General features: G+C 43.4%; 1 pseudogene; it reads left to right on the top strand.

Moving 5' to 3' along the window:
* Window positions 1–7,640: 7,640 nt before the first annotated feature.
* Window positions 7,641–13,673, top strand: LOC149438445 (uncharacterized; annotated as a pseudogene).
* The last annotated feature ends 7,339 nt before the right edge of the window (window positions 13,674–21,012 follow it).

A 21,012-nucleotide genomic window follows, 5' to 3' on the forward strand; every position in this document is an offset into this window, starting at 1 on the left:
TATTCAGATCTATACCATAGTCTGTGAACTCTATAACTTTCCTACAAACTAAATAATACATCCTAATTTGGGTTATTTTCACCAAAGACATGTAGTAGAATACATCTCGGCTTAAATTTATGAAGAACAATTATTTATTTGCAAACTTTTATAACAGAAACAAAGAAAAACGTTTATTTTTTTCAAAATTTTCGGTCTTTTTTTGTAAATTTAGCAAAAAATAAAAACCCCAGTGGTGAATAAATACCACCAAAAGAAAGCTCTAGTTGTGTGAAGAAAATGATAAAATTTTAATTTGGGTACAGTGTTGTATGACCGCGCAATTGTCATTCAAAGTGTGAGAGCGCTGAAACCTGAAAAATGGCCTGGGCAGGAAGGGGGTAAAAGTGCCCGGTATTGAAATGGTTAATGACCAGGCCTCTTTTTGCTACTCGGCGCTGCACTAATTCAATTGACAATTGCACGGTCATGCAATGCTGCACCCAAACGAAATGTACGTCCTTTTTTTCACAAAAGTAGAGCTTTCTTTTGGTGGTATTTGATCACCTGTGCGCTTTTTATTTTTCACGCTATAAACAAAAATAGGCCAAAAATTTTGAAGAAAAACAATATTTTTTACTTTCGGCTAAAAAAAATATATAGTAAACTCAAAGTTAGTTATAAATTTAGGCCAAAATGTATTCTGCTCCATGTTTTTGGTAAAAAAATCCCAATAAGTGTACATTGATTGCTTTGTGTGAAAGTTATAGCGTCTACAAACTATGGTATAGATGCTGCAATTTACACCCCAAAATACATTCTGCTACTTCTACCGAGTATGGGGATACCACATGTGTGAGATGTTTTGGGAGCCTATCCACATACAGGAGCCTGAAATCCAATGACCAATGAAGGTAAGTAACTTCCTCATTTCACTTCCTCACTACCTATCACAGTTTTGGAGGCCCTGAATTGCCAGGATAGCACCAACACCCCCCCCCCCCCCCAAATGGGTCCTTTCTGGAAAGTAGACACCCTAAGGAATTTAAAAAGAGGCATGGTGAGCAGGGGTGGACTGACCATTTGAGCTCTCGGGCACTTCCCGAGGGTCAGTAGGGGGCCCCATGAAATTCCCCTGGTACCTTTTTATAGGGTTTTTTTGGTGTGCTTTGAGTGTGGGCAAGGGCACAGGGGCCCCATGATCCCTTATTGCCCGGGGACCCCATAAGTTGTCACTCCGCCCCTGATGGTATTTTGCAGATCTAATTTTTTCTCACAAGGTTTTGAAATATAAAAAAAAGAAAAGAAAAAATATGTTTTTGTTTTTTTTTTTCTTCCTATTTCAAAAACTTGTGGCAACAAACGAGATCTGCAAAATACTCAACCATCTTCTGGTCCAATTCCTTGGGGTGTCTACTTTCCAAAGAGTGGTCATTTGGGGGGGGCTGGTGCTATCCTGGCATTTCAGGGCCCCCGAAACTGTGATAGGTAGCCAGGAAGTATAATGAGGAAATAAAGCCCTTTGCAAGCCTGAAGCTGCTTATTGGATTTTGGGGTCCTGTACTTGACAAAACTGCCAAAACGGCTCTCATATGTGTTAACCCATACTCGGGAGAAGCAGCAGAATGTATTTTGGGGAATAATTGCACATAAACCCATGGCATGTGAGTAATAAATCATTTAACTGACAATTTTTTGTGTAAAAAAAAAAAAAAGGTTTTGTTTGTCATTTTCCAAAAACTTGTAAAAAAATACATTCTTCTATTGATTCAACATGCCTCTCAGCAAATAGTTGGAGTGGAGGGACTCATCAACACAGATGTTTTGCTGGGGAGTATAGACATCTGCAAATTTTTCAGTTAAGGTGATTTACAAGGGGCCCAATTTTGTGTGAATTCAAGGTCACCCCAAGGATGACAGAGTATGTTGTCATTGAAATGCATAAATCACATTATACTCTAATATCTATGCCTGGCCATGGCAGCAGAGAACACGGGCATATGATGAATCGGGTCTGTGGACCAATACAACCGCAATTCATTTTTTTAGTAATGCCCATGTTGAGGGTTAGGTCCAAAAAAATTTTAATGAGTTTCCATGCAAATGGTCTGGCAAGGTTTGAAATTGGGTTGGTGGCGGTAAATTGTTGTGCATATAAATTGCTTTGATCCACAATCAATGCATACAGATCTTCCGAGAAAAACAGCTCTAAAAAAATCAAGGGGGTTAGTTAAATTTGCTATTTCCACCTGAATTCCAGGTTGGGCAGTGAATGGGGGAAGCATGGGTTCTGCAGAATTTGTGGGCTGCCAATCGGGATTTGCAAGCACATCTGGAAGGATACTAGGGGCTCTATGGGCCTGTGTGCGAATACTTGGTGGTTGCGGGACAATACTTGTGCTTGTACTGCACTTATGGGACTCGCCACGTCACCAAGTGATACTGCAGTGCTGGTATTATTATTATTATACAGGATTTATATAGCGCCAACAGTTTGCTCAGAGCTTTACAATATAACGAGAGACAATACAGCAACAATACAGTTCAATACAAGAGGGTAAGGAGGGCCCTGCTCCTTGGAGTTTACAATCTAAGAGGTATGTGAAAGACCAGGATGTACTAGGCTGCTGGTGCTCGCCAGTTCACCAAAAGGTAGCGCGGCACTAGTACTGGCACTCTGCTGCATAAGAGAGTCATCAAAATTTACCGGAAAGTGCTAACAGAGATCAGGCCTGATTCTGCGAACACTGCAGTTTTGTGTGCAATGTTTCAAGTGACAGTGACCTACTGACACTGCACTTGCTGGGGGAGATGGGGGGGGGGTAAGCGTAGGGGCTAAACGCAGGTGTTGGGGCTGATCCCACTAACGCTGCGTTTTTGGGGACATTATACTAATGTGAACGCTGGTATAGTGCTGATCTGATCAAAGATATTGATCCCTTCAGACGCTATACTAGCAATGGAGGTTTATTGTGTATGAGCATCTTCTTGGAAGTCAAGGGGTTAAATGTAATTACTGGTATACTGACGGGCAATTTGACGCTATCTGGGAGGGGCGTGAAAACCACGGGAGCTCGAATCACGTATGTGATTGTATTGTGTTATGGCGCTGCATCACTTTAACTGACAATTGTGCGGTCATGCAACACTGCACCCAAATGAACTTTACATCCTTTTTTCCCCATGAATTGGGCTTTCTTTAGGTGGTATTTGATCGCCTGTGCGTTTTTTATTTTTTGCGCTATAAAAAAAAAATTTTGAGAAAAAAACAATATTTTGGACTTTTTGCTATAAAACATGTCCAGTAAAAAAAATGTAAAAATCAAATTTCAGCATAAATTTTGTCCAAAATGTATTCTGCGACATGCTAAAAAAAATCCCAATACGTGGAAATTAATTGGTATACGTGAAAGTTATAGTGTTTACAAATGGCGGTAAAGATACTGGATTTTTTTTTGTATACTAATAATAGTGGCGATTAGCGACTTATGGCAGCAATCAGCGATTTATGGCAGCGATCAGTGACTTATGGCGGGACTGCGGTGGACATTCTGACACTGGGGGGACTGACTTGGGGTCACTGACATCCCTAGTGACACCAATACAGTGATCAGTGCAAAAAAAACCCCACTGACACTGTACTAATGGCACTGGGGAGGAAGGGATTAACATTGGGAGGCAATGAAAGGGTTAACTGTGTGAGGGGAGTGTTTTACTAGGGGGTGGGGGATGTGTACTTCTCTATTACACACTGTTCCGGAAGGCTGTGCTCAGCGATCCCGGAACAGTGTGCTCAAAACAATGTTGAAAACAATGTAGCCTTCCTCTCTGTCAGTGTTTGCCAGCAATCGCGGGCTCCGGCAGGTAATCACTGGCCGGGACCCAGTGATTGACACCCGCGATCGGGGCTGCGGGTAGGGCAGGGTGTCCGTCCACTACCCCGAAATGCAGGATCACGTTTATATACATGATCCTGCCGCACAGGGGCCCCTTGTAGCAGTATATTGTGATACATACTGTATGTGACATGAGTGTATAGGATGTATGGATGAGAAGTGATTGACACTCAACTGTCATAATGCTAATGATTATAACCATTAGATGGGTAACTGGAGTTCAAAATAACATGTTGGAAGTGTACATTAAACCAGTTAAAACCAGTTGAAACCAGAGATGTGGCTGATATTCACCAGATGTGCATTCCATCAAAATAGGTAACTACGCGTGATGGCACAGCCGATCACGCGTTGACTCTACCTACTCCGCAGAATCATACATGACGTTATATAACCAGGAGATACTGCGCATGGCAGTAGATAAAGACATTCCAAACTATGTATATAAAAGACGGGGGATTCTAGGGGAATTTGGGACTCATTGAAGATGCGGCAGACGTGCCTTGCGATGATTTCCCGGATTCCCCTTTGCTGACTGTTGGAGTCCCCCAGTCACTGGGCAGTGGGTGATGCTACAATATCCGGTGATGTATTGATGCTTTATTCTTGCTATAATATGATCTAAATATGATTTGCAATTCTGACAATTCTTATGTTATTATACTAACAGAACTTATTCAATAAATCATGTTTTGCTTTAATATTTATTAAGTCTAATCCGTGTATTAGTGAGCGATTTGTAGTAGTGTTAAAAACACTTGCAAAACTTAAATTGGCGTAGTCGGCAGGATACCAAGTAGAAATATCTCCTAATAGGAAGTTTATTTTGAAAAATTGATTTTTGCACGTTGACCCCTTCAATGAGTCCCAAATCCTTGGGTATTTCAACATCCCTGTCAACCTCGACAACCCAGACACAGCCCGTCTCCTCCACCTAACCTCCTCCTTTGCACTTGCACAGTGCATACAATCCACCACCCACTCTGACGGAAATATCCTGGACCTTGTCTTCTCCAACTGCTGCGCCCCCCACAACCTCACTAACACCCCCTTCCCTCTCTCTGACCACAACCTGATCACCTTCTCTATCTCCTCGTCCTCCAACGCCTACCCCTCCAAATGTCACACTACTACCAGCCGTAACCTCCGCAACCTTAACCCTGCCTCCCTCCACTCTGCAGCTGACCAACTCCACGACCGCATCCTCCCCCTGTCCTGCCCCGACTTGGCTTTGACCGCCTACAACAATGCGCTCTCAACAGCCCTTGACTCACTAGCGCCTTTAACCACACGCAACATCAGACCCCGACCGCTCCAGCCCTGGCAGACTGATCACACCAAAACCCTCAAACGACAAAGTCGTGCCCTGGAGCGACTATGGCGCAAAACCAAATCCCAACAAGCCTTCACCCGCCACAAATCTGCCTTCCGCACCTACACCTCCTCCCTCCATGCTGCCAAACAGGCCTACTTCTTGACCCTCATCAAGGCCCTCTCCTCCAATCCTCGCCGACTCTTCTCTGCCTTCAATTCTCTACTCTCTCCACCCCCACCTCCACCCAGCACCTCACTCACCGCCCTTGAGATTGCCAATCACTTCAAAAACAAGATTGACACAATTCGCAAGGACATTACCGCAACTCACACGCCCTCTCAACCCGTCCCCTCTCACACAGCTACCCCCTTATCCCCCCTCCCCCTCGACATAACCCGCAGGGACTTCGTCGCTGCTCAAACTCTCTCCAACCCCTTTCACCCTCACTCAGCTACCCCCTCATCACCCCTCTCCCACAGCCCCACCACTGCTTTGACCTCCTCTTCCCCCCCACCCTACATTCCTCATACTGAAGCTCCCCCCACACTCCGCACCGTTGACCTTACTACCATCGAGGAAGTCTCCAAGATCCTCTCTGATGCCCGCCTCACCACCTGCCCCCTCGACCCTATCCCCTCACAACTCCTACGACCTTCCTCCTCCTCCATCCTACGCTCCCTCACCCACATCTTCAATCTCTCCTTCTCCTCAGGCACTTTCCCCTCCCCTCTGAAACATGCACACATCACCCCCATACTTAAAAAGCCCTCCCTGGACCCCAATGACCCGAACAACCTCAGACCCATCTCCCTGCTCCCATTTACATCTAAACTCCTTGAGCGCCTAGTCTACACCCGCCTATGCTCTCACCTCAACGACAACAACCTCCTCGATCCCCTACAGTCCGGCTTCCGTCCCCTACACTCCACCGAAACTGCCTTACTCAAACTCTCCAACGACCTGCTAACCGCCAAAGCTAATGGCCACTATTCAGTGCTCCTACTCCTTGACCTCTCTGCGGCCTTCGACACAGTCGACCACCCCCTCCTCCTCAAAAAACTACACTCCCTCGGCCTCAGAGATTCTGCTCTCTCCTGGCTCTCATCCTACCTGTCACAACGCTCCTTCAGCGTTACCTATAATGCTACCACCTCCCCCTCACTCCCCCTCTCTGTTGGGGTTCCTAAAGGCTCTGTCCTCGGGCCCCTTCTCTTCTCCATCTATACCTCCTCCCTTGGCCAACTCATACACTCTCACGGCTTCAACTACCACCTCTATGCTGACGACACACAAATCTATCTCTCTACCCCCCACCTCACCCCCTTGGTCTCAGCCCGAATCACACACCTACTGAGCGACATATCAGACTGGATGTCGCTCCACTTCCTTAAATTGAACCTCTCCAAAACCGAGTTTCTTGTCTTCCCCCCAGCCTGGACACCACCCCCCATTGATTTCTCCGTCACATCCAACAACGCTACCATCAAACCCGCCCTGCAGGCCAGAGTACTGGGTGTCATTCTGGACTCCAACCTATCCTTCCAGCCCCAAGTCCAATCTTTAACAAACTCGTGCAGACTCCACCTCCGCAACATCGCCAAAATCCGCACGTTCCTAACCCCAGAAACCACTAAACAGCTCATCCACTCCCTCATCATATCACGACTCGACTACTGCAACTCCCTCCTCACTGGCCTGCCTCGCCGCTGGCTATCCCCGCTTCAGTCCATCTTGAATACGGCTGCCAGACTCATTCACCTTTCCAACCGCTCTGTCTCCGCCACCCCCCTCTGCCAATCCCTCCACTGGCTTCCGATTGCGCAACGGATCAAATTCAAAATCCTAACGCTGACGTACAAAGCCGTCCACCATACTGCCCCGAACTACATCACTGACCTAATATCCAAGTACCACCCAGCACGCACACTCCGCTCCTCACAAGGCCTCCTTCTCTCTAGTTCCCTGGTCTCCTCCTCCCATGCCCGCCTCCAGGACTTCTCCAGGGTGTCACCCATCCTCTGGAACTCCCTGCCCCAACCCATCAGATTATCACCTACTCTCCTCTCCTTTAGGCGCACCCTGAAAACCCATCTCTTCAGGGAAGCCTATCCCACCCCCTGCTAACTTGCCGACCTCCTCCACTCTTCCTACCACTCTTCCCCCACAGCTATCTCCTCCTGTGCCACCACCCCCTCCCTCCTAGATTGTAAGCTCGAAAGAGCAGGGCCCTCGATCCCCTCATGTTTTGCATTGTATTGGTATTGTTCTGTCACATGTTCTGTCCCCCTTTGTAATGTACAGCGCTGAGCGAACTATTGGCGCTTTATAAATACTGTATAATAATAATAATAATAGGTACCAGGGGGCCTCTGTGCAAAATATTGACATTTGGCATTTTGCCAACAAATTTCGGAGATTTAGCTACCTGGCATTTTAGAAAAGAACCAGATATGTTTAAGCGAAAAGCAAAGGGTAAGATTGATAAGGTGGAGATTCCCGGCTGGACCGAGGCTCCATATGATATTTTAGCACAGGAATTGTCCGGTGCAGGGTTGGCAGAATCATGGGATAGTAGGTTTAAAGGTATTGAACCTCTTGATGTTGTAAATGTACTCGAGGGGATCCCTGCCAAGGCAGGTGATGTAGTAGCTTTAGGCAGACGCAGTTGGATTTTGCTAACTGCATACAGGAAGATTCATAAGAAATTACATCAGGTAATGAAGGATTACCATCAGCTAGAGCAGAAGACCATACAGTTGTGACCAAAATTATTCAACCCCCAATGCTGTAAAGGGGTTTAGGGACTATAGTGTACATTTGGAATTGTATTCAGAATCAAATCCTACAAGGACGTTGTAACTACCCAAATGCAACTAAAATGACATCAATTGTTTATGTAATACAGTAGTAAATGGTTCTTATGTGGTTTCTTCATTGCCACAATTATTAAACCCCTTAAAGACTACCACTCTGAAGAACAGAGGTTCATACAGGTGCTTTCCATCAGGTATTGAAAACACCTGTGGATGTCACCGAGCAGCAATCAAGCATAATAAGCACCAATTAGGCAGCTTTAAAATGACTGTGATACTCAGCTCCTTCTAGACATTTACTGGTGTGGTTACAAACATGGTGAAGGCAAGAGAATGGTCCAGGAAGACAAGAGAAGAGGTGATTTCTCTTCACAGGAAGGGCAATGGCTATAAGAAGATTGCAAAGATGTTAAACATACCAAGAGACACCTTAGGAAGCATCATTCGCAAATTCAAGGCAAAGGGCACTGTTGAAACGCTACCTGGTCGTGGCAGAAAGAAGATGCTGACTTCGACTGCTGTGCGCTACCTGAAGCGTAGAGTGGAGAGAAGTCCCCGTGTGACTGCTGAGGAACTGAGAAAAGATTTGTCAGATGTGGGTACAGAAGTTTCAGCCCAGACAATAAGACGCACACTGCGTAATGAAGGCCTCCGTGCCAGAACTCCCAGGCGTACCCCCTTGCTGTCTCCAAAGAATAAGAAGAGTCGACTGCAGTATGCCAAAAGCCATGTGGACAAACCACAAAAGTTGTGGGATAGTGTTCTGTGGACTGATGAAACAAAATTAGAACTGTTTGGGCCCATGGATCAACGCTATGTTTGGAGGAGGAAGAACAAGGCCTATGATGAAAAGAACACCTTGCCTACTGTGAAGCATGGTGGAGGGTCAATCATGCTTTGGGGCTGTTTTGCTTCTGCAGGTACAGGGAAGCTTCAGCGTGTGCAAGGTACCATGAATTCTCTTCAGTACCAGGAGATATTGGATGGAAACGTGATGCAGTCCGTCACACACCTGAGGCTTGGGAGACGTTGGACCTTTCAACAGGACAATGATCCCAAGCATACCTCCAAGTCCACTAGAGCATGGTTGCAGAGGAAAGGCTGGAACATTTTGGAGTGGCCATCGCAGTCACCAGACTTAAATCCGATTGAGAACCTCTGGTGGGACTTAAAGAAAGCAGTTGCAGTGCGCAAGCCTAAGAATGTGACTGAACTGGAGGCCTTTGCCCATGAAGAATGGGCGAAGATACCCGTAGATCGCTGCAAGACACTTGTGTCAAGCTATGCTTCACGTTTAAAAGCTGTTATAACTGTAAAAGGATGCTGTACTAAGTACTAAGATTGAATGTCACTTGGGGGTTGAATAAAACTGATAATGCTGTGAGCACAGAAAAGACATTTGTGGTTATTTCATTATAACTGTTATGTTATATTTGTCTGACCTACAAGTGCCTCTTTAATGTAAATGTAAGCAAGATGACTGAATGATCAAAAGCAATGTCAAACTGGCCAAAACACTCAATTTCAGTGGGGGTTGAATAATTTTGGTCACAACTGTAGAACAAGAAGGTAAAATTGTTCTTCTGCAATGTGGGCAAAAATTGTTGAAAGATAAATTAGAACATTATCAAAATATAGCTGAGATAGCAGCAGTAAAAGTGGCCCAAAATAAGTATAGGAAACGAAGAGGAAGGGTGAACCGTGGAAAAGTGCAGCAGGCAATAGCAGCAGCCACAGTTAATTGGGATCCGGGTAAATGGGATGCTGATGTATGGGATTCCTCATCAGATGATGCTTGGGATGACTGTCCGGGAGGACCCGGTTGCCCGGACCCTGAACCAGTTACTAGAAGAAAGAACATAGAAACAGGAGGTGTAAGGAGGAAGCTATGAAGGTAGCAATGGTTATGGATGAAACAGATAGATATCTGGATACTTCCATGACCTTAGCTGCCCGAAAAAGGATAATTAGGAATGTATAAACCTGTAATCATGTATAAATATGTAATCATGACGTTAATATCATTAAATAACAGTAGATGGGAAGAGATAGTGGATAAGATAGCTGAATTTCAGGATATGGGATAATGGGTTAAATCATCCTCCTCCAGAGATAAGAGAGAGAGCAATAACTCACCTCCCCTTTGACAGAAGGGGAATGTGGATAATCACCTGTCCTGGAAAGATATGTTCCAGGCTTTACTTAAAGCTGGAGTTCCTAAAGAACACATTGATGGGAAAGATACACAAGTATTGTGGAAATTATAGAAGCAAAAAGTGCTGTCAGGAAGGAAGGTTGATAAGAAGAGTGCAGAAGTAAGATTAAAAGAACATAAGGATGTAGACAAGAAACAAGAAAGGGAACAGGAGAAGGGGAAAAGGGGTATAGGAGATTTCCCTGATTGGGATCAGTTTCAGAAAATCTATCCCTGGGAAGAAATAGCAACCATGGTAGCTTTAAAAAATTCAGACAGCCTCAGCTCCTCCCAAAGATCTGTTAGGATCACAAGAGGATAATTTGGCATGAGTAGCCAGCCAAGCCCCCATATGGATTAAAAAAGATGATAGGCCATATGTGCAGGTGAGTATCCATTGGGAAGGGGGTAATATATAAACAGTGCTAGCATTAGTAGACACGGGGGCAGAGGCTACTCTAATTTATGGAAATCCAAATAAATTTAAAGCACCCCCAGTGTAAAAATATCAGGGTTGGGGGGGGGAGGTGACTGAAGGTGTACAAACTGAAGTGACCTTAAAAATTAGGAATATACCTCCACAAAAATTCCCTGTACTGATAGTTCCTATAAATGAATATATTATTGGTATGAAGTCCATGATCTTGCCAGCCCAGGACCGGGTGGCTCAATTGCTTTTGATTCCTTTGTATATCGCTAACATCAAAGAAGGCGAAGCTTCCACAAAGTTAACGGTTAGAGGAGACCAAGGCTTTGGCTAACACAGTTAATGTGGGGGCTAAAATTTGGGTACAGGGGGCATCTGGTCCCCCGGAACCTGCAGAAGTAATAGCTGTAGGAAAGGACCGCACCCTACTGATCATGAAACCAGGCAGAGAAAAGTGGGAATATGTCCCACAAGAAAAATGTTACTTGCAGGAATGATTCATACTGTATTGTCTTTCACAGAGCAACAATATACTTATCTTCAGTCTTGGAATCCTTGGTATCGTGTGGTTGGTTGAATTAGAGGTCGGAGCGTGGACGCCGGGAATTAAAGTAACAGATACCGGCAATGCCAGAATGAGCTGGGGTTGGAAAAGCATGCGTACGAATAGAACTCAAGATGATTTTATATGCCCAGCTAATCAGCCCTGCCTCATTCTAAATATAACCTTCAATGGTACTGTATGGACAGGAGCGCCAATAGAGGGTTACAAACCAACATATGCGGTTCATGGAAATGAAGGTGTGATAAATGTAATTTCTGAAGTTAGCCTTTGCTGTTGCCAACAGGAAGCAAGCTTCATTTATTTGTCAGCTGCAAATAGAAGGTCCGTAACAAGAAACTGTACTGTTAAGACTAAACCAAGTACTGTTTTTCAGTTTGCTATTAATGAGACAATCATTATGACTTGTACCAACGCCAGTTAAATCCAAGGAAGATCATGGTGGGGTCAGTACTTAATCTTTGTAAATTCAAACACTACTCATATCGACCCCGGACATATTAAAAAATTGCCTTCTACATGTGAAAAAGTGGGTCAACATGCACAGAAAACTGTGATACATGCGCAAATAACATTCCTAAATACTGTAATAAGTTGTATGAATCGAAAAAAAGAGGGCATGGTATGATACATTGCTTGGGGGTTATGGCTCCCTAACAGGAACCTTAAATGGGTTTGATATTGAGACACTAGCAAATAGAATGTCTAATGCTGGTAGTAAGATTAATGACGCTCTAACTATGCAAGCTAAATGGATGCCTACTATATTCCGTCCAGCTAGTATAGCTGCCGGAATAGATGATGTGATGCTCCATTTAGTAAATGCTTCAAATAATTTTTTAACAGATTTTGATACTAACATTACAAAGTTTATTAATTGGACGGTATGTACATTGCAGACCATATATGAGCAACAACAGAAAATGAATATGCAGGCTATGTTAATGACGGGAAATGAATTAGTGTGGAGGACCGCATTTAACAAAAGTATCCCAGTAAACATGTGGGTACATTTAGAAGCTCAGAAAATGATCTGCAATGACACTACTTGTCTTGGAACAATATTAATGTATAATGTTACTAAAACCACTACAATGTGTAAATTTGTTGTAATGCCTTTGATTATTGGTGCACCTGGTGCTCAGCATTATTGGAGTCCAGAGTTTTATGGCACCCATGTAGACAATAACAAAACTCATGATCTCTCATTTTGTGATAATACTCTTGAGGGAAAAATATGTAAGTTGCAGTCTTTTGTATATGAGCCATATTTGTTGCGGAACACTGTAAATGTATGTAAATGAACCATTCTACCTATGTCTTATGAAATGATGGTAGAAATAACGCCACAAACTGTGTGTATGGTAACTGACATTCCTGCAGTCAGAGGAATGAAAGTTCCCTTTTCAGGTTGTATCAGTAATATATTATTCTTTAATGTGGCATAATTAAACTTTTATATTACAAGGAGATAAGGATGAGTCGGTTCAGGAATACTGGAAAAGTGATTCCTTGTTAAATTCCCAATTGGGAATTTAATTTAACAATTTTGAAACAATTAATGGATAAGTCAATCGAAGTTCAACAACATATTGAATATTTGAACACTACAATTGCACAACATGTGGTGACTACGACCATATCAAGTGGAAGACTGATAAAACTAGGATCTAGCATAGCTGACGCTACCTCCCATCATTGGTGGGATGTATTTCTGGGTTATTCTCCCTCGGCTACTAAGGTTTTGAATTTTCTAGTGCACCCTCTGCTGGTTATTATGATATTTATAGCATTATTGACATTATGGAATTGTTATATAGCTTACAAATTATTTGCAAAAAACCAACGGTGGTTATGGCAACTTATGTCATTTGAGTTTCAATCAAGGACCGATTGTGATACATATGTGACATGAGTGTATAGGATGTATGGATGAGAAGTGATTGACACTCAACTGTCATAATGCTAACGATTATAACCATTAGATGGGTAAATGGAGTTCAAAATAACATGTTGGAAGTGTACATTAAACCAGTTAAAACCAGTTGAAACCAGAGATGTGGTTGATATTCACCAGATGTGCATTCCATCAAAATAGGTAACTACGCATGATGGCACAGCCGATCACGCGTTGACTCTACCTACTCCGCAGAATCATACATGACGTTATATAACCAGGAGATACTGCGCATGGCAGTAGATAAAGACATTCTAAACTATGTATATAAAAGACGGGGGATTCTAGGGGAATTTGGGACTCATTGAAGATGCGGCAGACGTGCCTTGCAGTGATTTCCCGGATTCACCTTTGCTAACTGTTGGAGTCCCCCAGTCACTGGGCAGTGGGTGATGCTACAATATCCGGTGATGTATTGATGCTTTATTCTTGCTATAATATCATCTAAATATGATTTGCAATTCTGACAATTCTTATGTTATTATACTAACAGAACTTATTCAATAAATCATGTTTTGCTTTAATACTTATTAAGCCTAATCCGTGTATTAGTGAGCGATTTGTAGTAGTGTTAAAAACACTTTGTTTTGAGGCAAAACATATATGTACTGCAGGCGGTCCCCTACTGGTCAATAGTAAAAAGATTCTAGAAGCAGTGGCTGGGAGTGAGGATAAGTTGGTCTGAACTCTCAGGGGATCCTGACCAATCCTCAAGCAGGTGGCTTGGCATGGGGTCAGGAAAGCCCTTAAAAGTGGCTGAGATGCAGGACCCTGGGAGGGGGCCCAGTGAGAAAGGGCCTACCTACAGGCAGGGTGCTGGAAAGGAGGATCTCTCAGCATCATCATCCCCCAGAGCAAGGACCACCTGTAGAGCCAGAAAAGGAGCTAGCCCAGTAGAAGGCCCGAAGGCAGCCACCTACCTAAATCTGAACACACGACTGAGGGAGTAGTCCTACACCTCCTAGGCCAAACAAGGGAAAAAGAGCACTCTGGTGGGAAACCCAATTAGCTCCTTACCTGGGACTGTTTCATTTAAAGTGGCAGGCACTGGATTCCCTTGCCCAGGGATTCCCTCAGGCATCTGTATAAGAAGAGGATTATCTGGGGTCTGCGGAGGTACACCGGGAGAGGCTAGAGTGCTCACCAAGCAGAAGTTCTACTGTGTAAAGACTTGTACATAGTTGCTAAGGAGTTTGTCCTCACTTGTAGTTCCACTGGGCATCCCGTACACCCCTTACCCCATCCACGTTCAACACCCCTCAATAAAACATAAAAAGCCAAGCTCAAGGACTGTTTACTGACTCTGAATGCAAGTCTGTGGAAAACTGCGTGTTGCCTGGCTGTGCAGGACTACAGGGAGACCCAAATCTCTAGCGACTCCTAAGGGGGTAGTGCTGCATATACTAATGCTGGAAAGGCTATTGTTTGAGCAATCAGATCAAGTGTCTTGAATTAAAATTCACGTAGGACCAGTCAGTAACATTTTCTTCTGGCAGAGGTCTCATGTTTGCGCTATAACACATCACAGTCCCCCTGTACATCACAGCTCCCCCTGTACATCACAGTCCCCCTGTACATCCCACTTCCCCCTGTACATCACAGCTCAGTGTCTTTAACCACCTCCGCCTTCCATATAGTCCAATGACGGATGCAAGGCGGTTCTCTCATTCTGGGAGGGTGTCATATGACGTCCTTGATTTCTAACCGCGCATGCGCGGCTCCGAGAGTGCGCAGCGCGGCGATAGGTGGTGCGCTGTGTTCCTCGGGCACAGCGGATCACCGATCAATGGAAAGAGTCGAAGATGTCGGCTCGGTCATGTGATCAGCTGTGTCCAATCACAGCTGATTACATGTACACAGGGAAACGCCGGTTATCGGCATTTCTCTCCTCACACTGACAGCTCGAGAGGAGAGGAGAGCCGGTAATCGGCATTCCTCAGAGGGGACATGTACACTGATCATCAGAGCACTGATGATCATTGTGCCCTGATAATCTGTGTAGCCCCAGCAGTGCCACCTGTCAGTGTCCATCAGTGCCAGCTGTCAGTGCTCATCCATGCCACCTGCCAGTGCCACATCAGTGCCACATTTCAGTGCCTACCAGTGCACATCAATGCCACATATCAGTGCCCATCTGAGCTGCCTTTCAGTGTCACCCATCAGTGACAGTCAGTGCCACCTATCAATGCCAGTCAATGCCACCTATCAGTACTGCCAGTCGGCACCTATCAGTGTGCATCAGTGCCGCCTAACAGTGCCAGTCAGTGCCACCTAACAGTGCCAGTCAGTGCCGCCTATCATATATGAGTGCTGCCTTTCAGTGCCCATCAGTGATGCCTGTCAATGCCCATCAGTGTCACCTAACAGTGTCTCCTCATCAGTGCCCTTCAGTGCAGCCTATCAGTTTCCATCAGTGCAGCCTTTCAGTGCCCATCACTACAGCCTCATTAGCGCACATCAGTGAAGGAGAAAAATAACTTATTTACAAAATTTTATAACAAAAACTAAGAAAAAATGTTTTTTTTTTCAAAATTTTCAGTGGTTTTTGGTTTGTTTAAGAAAAAATAACCCAGAGGTGATTAAATACCACCAAAATAAAGCTCTATCTGTCACAAAAAAATGATAAAAATGTCATATGGGTACAGTGTTGCATGACCGCGCAATTGTCATTCAAAGTGTGACAGCGTTGAAAGCTGGAAATTGGCCTGGGCAGGAAGGGGGTATAAGTGCCCTGTAGGTTAGTGGTTAACCTATCCTTCCCCTCATAGCCCCCTTTACATCACAACCCTCGGTAACATCACAGTCCCTTCTTTACATCAGTGACCACAATCTCCCATTACTTTTACATCACATACCCCCTTCATATCACAGCCTCACCTCCTTTACAGTAGTACTACACAGTCCTCAGCTCCCATCCACATCACAGATCCCCTTTACATTGGAGTCCCCTACATATCACTGTGCCCCTTCATATCACAGTTTACCTTTTACATTGTATTCTCCTTCACATCACAGTGCCTCATTACTTTGCCGTACCCTTTATAACACAGCACCCCTTTATAACACAGCACCCCTTTATAACACAGCACCCCTTTATAACACAACACCCCTTTATAACACAGCACCCCTTTATAACACAGCACCCCTTTATAACACAGCACCCCTTTATAACACAACACCCCTTTATAACACAGCACCCCTTTATAACACAACACCCCTTTATAACACAGAGCCTCTCACATCAGAGTGCCCATTTATATTACAGTGCCCCTTTCAATGCAAGCCTCTCCAGCCTCACAGTTCTACCTTCAGCAGGGCAGAGGCAGTTATCTGGTTGGGATGTCCTCTCCTGGGTCTCCCACCTATCATCCTCACAGCAGGGCCGGGGGCGAGAGGTGCTGCAGATCTGGATGGAGGACAGGAGCTACACAACTCATTATGTTACCAATCAGGTGATTACCGCTTGTTAGTTTGAAAAGACTCTCCCTCTCTGTGCAGATCTGCAGCACCTCCCACCCCCTGCCTTACTGTTAGGATTAAATCAGTGGCCATTCGGGGGACCCAGGAGAAGACACCCAGCTGCTAAGTGGCCCAGAAAGGACTGTCACTTGGTCTGGGTCCAGACTACGGTCCGCCATTTATTGATCCCTGAATTAGATATTTTGTATCATTTGCTAGTTTTCACTAAGAGGCGCCTGCTGCATCTGCTGGTACCCAGCCCCTGAGCCCACACATCTATATTTTAGATTAAGATATCCATCCAGGAGGATTTAGCACTGTCCATACTGTAACTCTGGCAACCAATGTTGAAGCCCTAATGAAGGAGGATGCTTTGGCTCAAAACGTGTTTGTTACTGGTTTGTTACTGGTTATAGCGCTGAGGCTATTTGAGCAATAAAATAATATAATTAATTAATTGTATTTATTTATATGATCTAGGCCAATGAAGATTCTTTGAAATCTGTTTCTTCCAATGCAACTATTACCCATGTGACAGAATTCATCCTTTTCGGATTCCCGAGCCTCCAGAATTACAACAATTTACTTTCTTGTGTTTTTTTTTGTATCTACCTCTTCATCCTCTCTGGCAATGGCATTATCTTCTTCTTGGTCATCTTTGACCGGCATCTCCATACCCCAATGTATTTCTTTGTCAGCAATTTGTCCTTTAGAGACATGACTTACTCTTCAGTAGCCGTCCCAAAGATGTTTGCCAAGTTCCTGATGAACCTGGATACCATTTCCTTCACCGCCTGCTTTACACAGATGTATGTTATTCTGTCTTTGGGAGCAACAGAGTGTTATCTCCTGGCCGTAATGGCCTACGATCGTTACGTAGCTATATGCTCACCCTTACACTACCAAACCATCATGACAAGACAACTTTGCATAATACTGTCAATGGCAGCCTGGTGTGGAGGCTTTGCTGCTCCACTAGCAGTCACCATTCTTGCCTTAAAGTTATCTTTCTGTGGTCCCAACATAATCTACCATTACTATTGTGATGATACTCTGCTGTTCAGTTTGGCTTCTGCCGACATATCTTTCTATTTGTTAGTTAGTTTCAGTGGTGTCTTTGTCATTTTGTCAAGCGCTTCTGTAATTCTTATATCTTACACTAATATTATTTTAACAATCCTCAGGATCAGTTCCAAAGGAGGCCGGAAGAAAACCTTTTCTACCTGCGCCTCTCACTTTACAGTTGTCAGTGTATATTTCTTGCCACTTTTGTTCATGTACCTTCGTCCACCAGCTGTCTACTCATCTGAGGTGGACTCTTTTTTGACCATGTTACTTGCAGTATTAACTCCCATGATGAATCCCATAATATACAGCATGAGAAACAAAGACATTAAAATTGCTTTCCAGAGGAAAATAGGCTTCATCTGTACCAGAAGTAGTTTGGCCACAGAATAGAACGCATGTGATTAATGAATGAAGCCATTTATTAACTTGGATGAATTAAATGGACATTCTATAACAGTTTTGGCTCAATTTGTTCTTAATTTTATACAGTTTTAGACTGATGTTTTTTTACTATATATATATATATATATATATGCATTATTTATAACGGTTTAAGAGCTCCTGCCGTTGCTCAAAGCTATGAATTATATTCATCCTGCTGGCAGAAAAGAGAGAAGGGAGCAGTGTCCAAAGTTACTCCAGAGACTTGGCCGTGTGTGAGGGGGTGAACACCACTCAAACCAATCCCCAGAAGTCAGGCAAAAACTCTGTGTGATGGTTGGCCTCAGCTGCCGCTCCAGCCATGCCTACTGACGTGTTCCGTCCCACCCATGAGGGGCTTGGTCACTGAACTTCTGTGACCAAGTCTCCTATGGGAAGTGTGAAACGCATCAGTCAGCCTGGCCGGAGCTGTGGCTGGGCCCATCCATCACACGGTGTCATTGCCTGACTCCTGGGGATTGGTGTATATATACATTATTATTGTGAAATGGGGGAAGTTTAGCTTTCATGGTTGATGCGTTTTTGAAGTTCACATCAGTCTAAACTATGTTTAACCCCTTGCCCTTCTAAGGATTTACTCCCCTTCCTGACTAGGCCTTTTTTTGCTAATCTGTGCTGCTCTATTTCAGCTGGTAACTGCGCGGTCATGCAATGCTGTACCCTTTTTTTCACACAAATACAGCTTTCTTTCAGTGGTATTTGATCACCTGTGCACTTTTTATTTTTTGCGCTATAAACAAAAGACCAAAATTGTGAAAAAAAAACAATATTTTTTACTTTGGCTATAAAAAATATATAGTAAACTCAAAGTTAGTCATAAATTTAGGCCATAATGTATTCTGCTACATGTTTTTGGTAAAAAAATCCCAATAAGTGTATATTGATTGCTTTGTGTAAGTTATAGCGTCTACAAACTATGGTATAGATACTGCAATTTACTCCATTTTTTTGCTATACAGATCTGCATTAGTTTGACAATTGCTATGTATAACCACTTGCCATCCTAAGGATTTACCCCCCGTTCTTCCCCTACCAGGCCTTATTTTGCTATTCGGCGCTGCAATTGGTAATTGCGCGGTCCCGCAATGCTGTACAGAAATTAAATTTTTGTCCTTTCTTTCACACAAATAGAGCTTTACTTTGGTGGCATTTGATCATCTGTGCGCTTTTTATTTTTTGCGTTATTAATAAAAAAAAAGACCGAAAATCTTGAAAAAAATAACCCAATATTTTCTCATTTCTTTCATAAAAAATATCCAAAAAACTCAAATTTAAGCCAAACTGTATTCTGCAACATGTCTTTGGTAAAAAAAATCCCAATAAGTGTATATTTATTGTTTTGTTTGAAAGTTATAGCATCTATAAACTATGGTATAGATAATGGAATTTACACAGCTTTTACTTTCTCACTGCCTATAGCATTTCTTGAGGTGCTAAAATACCAGGACAGTACAAACACCCCCAAATGAACCCTTTTCAGAAAGTAGACACCCTAAGCTATCTGCTGAGAGGCATATTGAGCCCATGGAAGATTTATTTTTTTTCCACAAATTTTTAGAAAATGACAAAAACATTCACTTAAATGATATATTGCTCACACAAGCCATGGATATAAGTGGAATTACACCTCAAAATACATTCTGCTACTTCTACCGAGTATGGGGATACCGCATGTGTGAGACTGTTTGGGAGCCTATCCACATACAGGAGCCTGAAATCCAATGAAATCCAATGAACACTTTGAAAGCCTGAAGGTGCGTAACTTCCTCATTTCACTTCCTGACTACCTATCACAGTTTCGGAGGCCCTGCAATGCCAGGAGAGCACCAATCCCCCCCCCCCTTTTTGGAAAGTAGACATCAAAAGAAATTTGATAATAAGCATGGTGAGGAGTTTGCAGATCTTGCAGATCTTGTTTGGTGCCACAAGTTTTTGGAAAATGAAGGGGTCATTTGGTGGGGGGAAGGGGGGGGGGTGCAATTCTGGCATTTCAGGGTCTCCAAATCTGTGATAGGTAGTCAATAAGTGTAATGAGGAAATAAGGCTCTTTAAAAGCCTGAAGGTGCTTATTAGATTTTGGGGTCCTGTACTTGGCTAGACTGCCAAAATGTCTCTCACATGTGGTATCCCCATACTCGGGAGAAGTAGCAGAATGTATTTTGGTGAGTAATTCCACATATACCCATGGCATGTGTGTAAAAAAAAATATTTATTTTGTCATTTTCCAAAAACGTGTGGTAAAAAACATAAACTCTTCTATTGACTCAATATGCCTCTCAGCAAATAGTTTGGGGTGTCTACTTTCCAAAAAGGGGTCGTTTTGGGGGGTGGGGGCATTTTATGCCCAGCATTAAAAGTTTATGCCACACATCACTCAGTCTTCTAACCACCTGAAGACCAAGCCTTTTCTGACAGTTTTTGTTCACATGAAAAAAATCTGTATTTTTTGCTAGGAAATTACTTTGAACACCAAAATCTTATATATTTTTTAAAGCAGACACCCTAGTGAATAAAATGGTGGGTGCTGCAATTTTTTATATCACATAGTAGTCACGCAGCGATTTTTCAAATGCAATTTTTTTTAAAACAATACACTTTTTTTACTTTTAATGCACAAAAACACAATATATTGGCCAATTATTTAGTGGAATATAAAAGATGATAGTATGCTAAGTAAATAGATACCAAACATGACATGCTTTAAAACTGCTCATGCCCCCTGAAATGGTGACAAACTGCATTTTGAATATCCACAGGCAACATTTTAAAAGCCTTTACAAGCTACCATTTTAGATTTACATAGGAGTTCTAGTGCTAGAATTACTGCCCTTGATCTGACGTTTGTGGCGATACCTCACATGCATAGTGCAACCGCTGTTTACATACTGGCACGGGGTCATC

Source organism: Staurois parvus, unplaced genomic scaffold, assembly GCF_062004578.1.
Source record: "Staurois parvus isolate SC_StPar_1 unplaced genomic scaffold, SC_StPar_1.0 ptg001192l, whole genome shotgun sequence".
Lineage (NCBI taxonomy): Eukaryota > Metazoa > Chordata > Amphibia > Anura > Ranidae > Staurois > Staurois parvus.